Here is a 7800-nt window from a genome sequence, read left to right on the forward strand (position 1 = left end):
AGGACTAGAAATTGTCTTTCTGAAAGAGGGCGGGCTCTGTGCAGCCCTGAAAGAGCAATGTTGTTTTTATGCAGATCATTCAGGAGTAGTTAAAAATTCTATGGCAAAACTAAAAAAAAAATTAGACAAAAAAAAAAAAGAGAAAAAATCTCAGCAAAATTGGTTTGAAAATTAGTACAACCGATCCCCTTGGTTTAACACCCTAATCTCCACCATCTTAAAACCCCTCATCCTGCTCACACTCATCCTGACTTTCAGGCCATGCATACTCAACCGCTTACTCACCCTTATTAAAAATAAATTAAACATAGTACATGCTATGGTTCTGACCCAACAATACCAGACCCTCAGGACTAAAGAAGAGGCTCAAGATGGAGCCTCTGACACAAAAAGAGGAGGGAATGAAACTAGTAGGCCTTACAAAACCTAAAAAGTTAGCACCAGGTGGCCCTAGATAGGGTCCCACCCTGCCTAGATAGGGTCCCACCCTGCCAATTCCGGGAAACAACCTCATGAGGTCCCACCCTGCCAATTCCAGGGGTCTCACCCTGCCTCGAAGTTCCCGGAATTATCAACTCCAGGAAAGAACCTCATAAGGTCCTGCTCTAACCAATTAAACCAAGACCCCTTGCTCAGGCTATAGCTAGACCCAATCATTTTACGCCTTAAGCTTTGTTTGAATTTCGCGCCATAAGCTGTGTTTGAACTTGTGTTAGCATATATAAACAGCCTGTAACAAGCAGTCGGGGTCCCAGGACCAACTTAGAGCTTGGGACCCTAGCGCGCTAGTAATAAATAACTCTCTGCTGTGAACTTCGTGTCGGTGATCCTTCGCGACGACCCCTGCCCAGGAAGAAATCGAGAGTTCGGTTCCAACATGGGGAGTAAATCCAAAGGGTAATAAGGAAATTTGGGGGCAGTGGCGGGGTGGTGACAGAGATGTTCTATATCTTGATTGGGAAGATGATCACACAGGTATATACATCAGTTAAAACTCACTGAATTGTACATTTTAAATGGGTACATCTTCTTGTATATAAATTATATTTCAATAAAGTTGAAAAAAGTATTTTGAAACGATTATTTAAAAGTATTTTTTGTTATCAATAGTAGCTGGCCAACAAATCATTATAGAGATTAAGCAGCCCATTGGTAATATAAGGTTATCCTTGCTCCATTAGCCTTCTGAAACATACCAGAAGAACAAGTTCTCTGTCAGTGGAAATGGAGGTTAATTTCTTATTCAATTCACAGAAGTTAAAGAGTGTGAATATGTACACTTATCATCATTAGCTTAAGTCAAATTTTAAAAAATCAGACCAAGCAATAAGAATTAAAATTAACCTTTTTCCATTGAGGGAAAACTAAACACTTCTCTTCTTCTTCTTCTTTTCTTTTTTCTTCTTTCTTCTTCTTTTCATTTTATTTTATTTTATTTTATTTTTGAGACAGAGTCTCACTGTTTCCCAGGCTGAGTGTGGTGGCATGATCACGGCTCACTACAGCCTCAAGCTCCTAGCCTCAAGCCATGTTCCCACCTCAGCCTCCTGAGTTAAAAAAGGAAGTCTCTCTTCCTCACCTCTTCTCCTTTCTCAATCTCTCTTATTAGAGTTAATGTCTGTCATCAGTCTGATGTGTTTTCTTTCTCTTTTTTTTTTTTTTTTTTTCTGAGATGGAGTCTTGCTCTGTTGCCCAAACTGGAGTGCAGTGGCAAGATCTTGACTCACTGCATCTCCATCTCCCAGGTTCAAGCGATTCTCCTGCCTCAGCCTCCCAAGCAGCTAGGATAACAGGCATACACCAACACACTCGGCTAATTTTTGTATTTTTAGTAGAGACAGGGTTTCGCCATGTTGGCCAGGCTGGTCTCAAACTCCTGACCTCAGGTGATCTGCCTGCCTTGGCCTCCCAACATGCTGGGATTACAGGCATGAGCCACCGCACCCAACCTGATGTGTTTTCTTCCAGGCAATTTCTATATATTCATTCTTGTTTTAAAAAATGCATGCATGTAAGATATAAATAGGATTATATTATTGGTATTATTATGTAACTTGCTTTTTATAGGCTGTGATTTTCTATTTCTTTTGTATCTTCTTGTCATGCCTGATTAAAACCGTACACATGAAAATCCTGCCAATGGTGAAGTCTAGGAATAGGGAGGAACTCAGTTAATCTCACTATTATATAGCCCATTAATTACTCATAATAGGATGGATTAGCCGGGCGCGGTGGCTCAAGCCTGTAATCCCAGCACTTTGGGAGGCTGAGATGGGCGGATCACGAGGTCAGGAGATCGAGACCATCCTGGCTAACACGGTGAAACCCCGTCTCTACTAAAAAATACAAAAAACTAGCCGAGTGAGGTGGTGGGCGCCTGTAGTCCCAGCTATTCCGGAGGCTGAGGCAGGAGAATGGCGTAAACCCGGGAGGCGGAGCTTGCAGTGAGCTGAGATCCGGCCACTGCACTCCAGCCCGGGCAACAAGAGTGAAACTCCATCTAAAAAAAAAAAAAAGGATGGATTTAGGCTCACATTCAGCTGAACAATGAGGATCCTAAAGAATGCTAACACAAGGCTAGCCTGAAAAGTTCTTATAAGAGATAGGGAGAAGGTTCTTAAACAGGGAAATCTCAGGATGAAAACAATGTTCCAAGAAGAATAAAATGGCAAGAGTATATATAATATAGAACAGAATTAGACAGCAAGGAGACTAGTTAAGTGGCTAATACAGAATAGTAGATTAGAAGAAATGAGATTCTGGATTACAGTAGTGGCCAGTAGAATGGAGAGAAGTTTTTACTGAATTCTAACAAGGCAGACTTGTAGAGCAGAGGAAACAAAAGATTTGAACTAGAAGAGCTGGATTTGAGTCCCAGCTCTGAAATTTACTAGCTGTGTGACCTTTGGCAAGACACTTCTTCCATATCTCAGTTTCCCTGTCAATAAAAGGAACATCTTGAAATATCAGAGCCTTTAACTTTTTTTTTTCTTTAACAGCAGAACTATTTTTTTTTGTTCAGTTAAAATCTTCAAGGAAGCCAGTACATTTAATTTGTAAAACAAATAAAAGCAAGATTGTTCTGGTTGAAGCATAGGTAAAGGGCTCAGAGCCTCAGCTAGCCTTCATTTCAACCTTGTCAGCCACTTCTGAGGCATCCTTCAGAAATCTCCAGATGGCTGAGGAACAAAGTTTGAGAAATCTCTAAAGACTTTACTATCAACTCTATTATCACTTACTTAAGGGGGTAAAATTGACAGAGATGCCTAGAAAAGTAACAATGAATTTAATAGTGTCACAGAATCACATGACAGAAAGGGCAAATTGACTCTTCATAAATCTGCCTGCTTCTTCTTGCAGGTTGAACCCAATTTAATGTCTAAAACCTCATCTAACCCTTGTGCAAACGGTCATCTAACCCGTATATAAACAATATGGCCACAATTTACTACCTAACAATTCAGCTCATTCCACTTTGGGGTCCTCAATTGAGTCAAAAGTTCTTCCTCATCAAGCCAAAACTTGTCCCCCATCACTAAATAAAAGTTCTTTATCTTCTGGAACTAAACCAAGTAAATCTAATCGCTCCTTCATCATGACAGTCCTTCAATTGTCTGAGGAGAGCTATCACATCTGCCTTATTTCCCTGTATTCTCCCTTGCTCTGGCACGGCATGAATGTCCCAGGGAGGCAGCCTGCTCCTGTTTTGGATCAAGTCGAATTTTTTTTTTTCAACAGAATCTCACACTGATCTCAGCTCACTGCAACCTCCACCTCAGGTTTCCTCAGGTTTAAGTGATTCTCCTGCCTCAGCTGGGATTACAGGCATGTGCCACCATGCCTGGTTACTTTTTTGTATTTTTGGTAGAGACGGGGGTTTCACCATGTTGACCAGGCTGGTCTTGAACTCTTGACCCCAAGTGATCTGCCTGCCTTGGCCTCCCAAAGTGCTAGGATTACAGGTATGAGCCACCACGCTCAGCCCGAGTCAGTATTTTTAAGCATCTAAGCGCAAGTAGGTTTTCATTTATTCATGGCTTTAAAGAGACTTAATTAATCAAGCCAGATGATCCTCCTTTAAAAAATGACTAGCTTTGATAACTAAGTGTAAACAGAACCCAAATTCATTATTTGTTTTTGTTGTTGTTGTTGTTTAGACAGGGTCTTGCTCTGTCACCCAGGCTGAAGTGTAGTGGCACAATCATGGCTCACTGCAGCATCGACCTCCCAGGCTCAAGTGATTCTCTCACCTGAGGCTCCCGAGTAGCTGAGACTACAGGAGTGCACCACACCACACCTGGCTAATTTCTGTATTCTTTTTTGTAGATACAGGATTTTGTCATGTTACCCAGGCAGGTCTTGAACTCCTGGACTCAAGCAATCCACCTGCCTCATGTTCCCAAAGTGCTGGGATTACAGGCATGAGCCACTGCACCTGGCCCTAAAAATATTCTTTTCTTGCTAAACATTAGCTGCTTCCAGTGTCCTAGAAGTAGATTGCCAAACCTTTTGGCCCAAAGCAAATTGTAAAGACATTTAGCTAGGGATGCAAAAACATCTAAGACTCAAGGCTCAGTGAAGTAGGCATAAATAACATAAATAAAGAGAAGCATCCTGATTTCAAAGCTTGCATCTAACAACCAACTCCCAGAGAAATGTAGTTCTCATGAATACAAATTCAGTTATCACCAAAATGATATGAAATATCAATACTAGAAGGAAAGCTTCATTCACCATTCCCTATCCCACCCACCTCATAAATCTACTACCAGGTCTGTGAAATCAGGATCTGTGGCTTGGGCCTCAGTATCTGCCAGTCTGGGTAGTTTGGGGGATGGGGAAAAGGAAGTATGACTGAGTCCCTAAGGATAAAGCAAGCCAGCATAGCCACAGTCCGTGATGCCTGTGGGAGCACTGAGCCTTTACAGTTTCCTGTGCTCCAGTTGTCTTGGTAACCTGAGGCCTCCTTATTTGTGTTGGCATCGTGGGGCCAAAAGCAGAAGCAAAGCTGGAACACCAGGAAGACTTGCAGGGAAAAAAAAATGTAGATAATGCAGCAGTTATGCCACAGGAGGGTCAAGCCTAGGGCAGAAGAATTACCTGGTTGGGGGTGGGAAGGTAGTGTCTTGTAAAAATCAGATCTGGGTTCTACCTTCAGTGTTTCTGATTCAGTAGGTCTAGGATAAGCTCAGGAACCTGCAATTTTAAGAAGTTACCACCTACCAAGTAAGTCAAAGACCACACTTTTAAAACTCCAGCTACAAATCAGCAGTTAGGAAGAGAAAGTATAACCATTTAATCAATTTCAAAAAGCTGATATTCTAGCACAGTAATTCTCAACACTGGGGTAGAGGGCATATTTTGTCTTCCAGGAACATTTGGCAGGATTTGGAGACATTTTGGTTGTCACAACTGAGATAGTATTACTGGTATCTACTGAGTAGCTGCTAAGCATCCTACAATGCGCACAGGACAGCACCCCACAACAAAGAATTATCCTCCAAAACGTTAACAGTGTCATAGCTGAGAAACTCTGTACATGAGGATATTCCGCTCTCCCAACAACCACCCCCTCCCCTCGCTCATCAGCCTCAATCCATTGGAAATCAGTGCTACACAGTTTAGGTCACAATGCAGAGACCTATGTGAGATCCCCTGAAAAACTTTTGAGACCCCAGAAATCTTTTTCAAAATAGTGAATTTCATTACACAGATAGATAAGGAGAAGATTAGAACAGACAATAAAGGAAAGTAAGTACGGGCAACAAGGGTGAACCAAAAAAGGAATCAAGAGAGGCTGAGGCACTGGGTGACAGCAGCGGGAAATCAATGTTGCCCCTCAGTGAATGCAGCCCATTTGTAAAGAGATGATAAACCCATGAAAAATAACATAGGCACAAAAAATGAAGAAGAAAAAAAAAAAGGAAAAATGGATAAAGGAACTGTGTAGAAGTAGCCTTAGAATTTGTCAAGTGTAAATCTGGATGAAAAAAGGACATTAGAGATTCTTCTGCAAAAGAATGCTTAAATAAAAATTCTACAGCAAAGACAACAGGACTTCTAGCAGGAGGTCAAGAATTATATCAGAAAGGAAAAAAATTCTAAGTATTTACAACCCTCTACTCCTAATCACCCCCAAGATAGGTGGATCCAGAAACTGCACCTTGGTTTTACTGAGCAGAGATCATGAGAGGGAAGGGAAAGTGGAGAAGCAATTGCATATCAAAGAATTTTTTTTTTTTTTCTGGAGACAGGGTCTCACTCTGTCACCCAGGCTGGAGTGCAGTGCAGTGGTGCAATCTTGGCTCACTGGAGCCTCAGCCTCCCAGGTTTCAGTGATTCTCCCATCCCAGCCTCCAGAATAGCTGGGATTACAGGTACGCGCCACCACGCCCAGTTAATTTTTGTATTTTTAGAGACAGGGTTTCACCATTTTGGCCCGGCTGGTCTTGAACTCCTAGTCTCAAGCAATCTGCCTGCCTTGGCCTCCCCAAGTGTTGGGATTACAGGTGTGAGCCACTGTGCCCGGCCCACCATCTATTGTAATAATTTAGAAATTTGGCACCAGGATTATGAAATTCACTATACAGTGTCTGGCATAACACCAAGCTTAAACGGTCACTCAGTGGACTTCACAATAATGGCCACTTTATGCTTCTGAATGCAAAACGTTGGGAGAGTTTGAAGTGGATATGAATTTGAGAATGTGTTTTATTGTAGGAAAAGTAATGGAAACATAAGCATCTTTTTCTAATCACAGGAAAGTTTAAGGCTTTAGTGAAAGCAAGCATAACTGAGTTTAAAAACAGTCTAGAATAAGAAAAGGGTAATAGAAGAGGAAGGAAGGCAGAAGTGGACCATGCAGAATAAACAATCAAGCCTAGCTTTTTAAAAAATCTGAGGTCTTATTAAAGAGAAAGGAGGAAAAGGGAGGATTTCAACATAAGAGTGTTAAAGGTGGAAAAGAGCCAGAAAGGACTGTGGGCTTTAAAAAAAAATCAGTGAAGCAGTAATGGTGTATGTTGGCGAAGAGAAGTATAGAGTTGAGAGAAGGGAGAGAATTTATAGTAGAGGAAGTTAGTGTGAAGTTTTCCTCTCAAGATGCCCAGCAGAGCAAAGAAGGAATGAAGGCAAAGGCCACTGGGAACAGGGTAGGGCTGGGACTAAAACAGCATGGGAGAAAGCAACAGGGCCCAAAGCAAGACATTTTTCTTTTTTTTTTTTTTTTTAATTATTAATTGACCCAGATTTGCTTGTTTGGGACCAAAGGCAATGCAGAGTTTAAGGATCCTTATAATTTATAAAGTAATCGCCTTTGGCCCAACACAGATCATAAGGATCATGACAGAATTAGTGTCTCTGAGACAAATACAAAATACCATTTTAGTGTTGATTTTAGAAGAGAAGTCAGGCTAATAAATTGCTGTGTTGTAGAAATACCATGGCGAATTAAACAGCTTTAACTTTTCCTGTCAGCCACAGGATAAATACAGAAACTGTATAGTTACATACACATCCACAGAAGATAGTAGCCTAACATATATGCTAAAACTGTGAGTTGTTTGTCTTTATATACTGTAGTCCAAGGCTCCCATTCCAAGAAATGTTTTACTTGGTTCAAAATATATAGGGCCGGTTAGAGGGCTACACAGAAAAAAAGGTTAAAAATAAAGACAGTAAAATGAGGGAGAGGAAGAGTGGAAGTGCAGCACTACTGATCCAGAAAAACTGAGGCATCAGTCACAAAGAATTCAATCAAGTCAGTGAGGGGAAAATGGCAGAAAAGTCAAACAAGAAAAA

The sequence above is a fragment of the Colobus angolensis genome, unplaced genomic scaffold (assembly GCF_000951035.1).
Source record: "Colobus angolensis palliatus isolate OR3802 unplaced genomic scaffold, Cang.pa_1.0 Scaffold308, whole genome shotgun sequence".
Taxonomy (NCBI): Eukaryota; Metazoa; Chordata; class Mammalia; order Primates; family Cercopithecidae; genus Colobus; species Colobus angolensis.